Here is a 586-nt window from a genome sequence, read left to right as displayed (position 1 = left end):
ACCCCACACCATTTCCATTCCATCATTTGTTTTTACTTCATCATTTTAATGCAATTTCCTTTTGTCATTTCTGTATTGTGCATCAGTATAAATGAATTTTTCTTTTTAGCGAGATAGGATTATATTTAATGTTTGGACTTTAGAAATCTATTTTTAGTTTAGAAACTCAGGTTCAATAATAGTAGGCATTGATTGCTAAAATTTGAGCATAATCTGTTCAACTCAGTATTCATTAAATGAAATAAAAGCTTCTAGTTTATAGAAAATGGATCTCCTAATTTGTTGTAGTGGTTGGAACTTACAAAAGGAGCACCTTGGTTTCTTACTGTTCAAGCTGAATGAATTCCACAGGGTAAAGCGCTCTTTCCTCAAGCAGATTTTCTTCATGCATAAAAGGTTCATTGAGTATTGAACTCCTCTAAACGTGGATTCTCACATGCTAGTAAAGTAATGCTCAAAATTCTCCAAGCCAGGCTTCAGCAATATGTGAACCGTGAACTTCCAGATGTTCAAGCTGGTTTTAGAAAAGGCAAAGAAACCAGAGATCGAATTTGCCAACATCTGCTGGATCATCAAAAAACCAGAG

Source organism: Bison bison, unplaced genomic scaffold (assembly GCF_000754665.1).
Source record: "Bison bison bison isolate TAMUID 2011002044 unplaced genomic scaffold, Bison_UMD1.0 scf7180017858884, whole genome shotgun sequence".
Classification (NCBI taxonomy): Eukaryota; Metazoa; Chordata; class Mammalia; order Artiodactyla; family Bovidae; genus Bison; species Bison bison.
The sequence above is the reverse complement of the archived record's forward strand: the minus strand, read 5'-3'. Positions refer to the sequence as shown.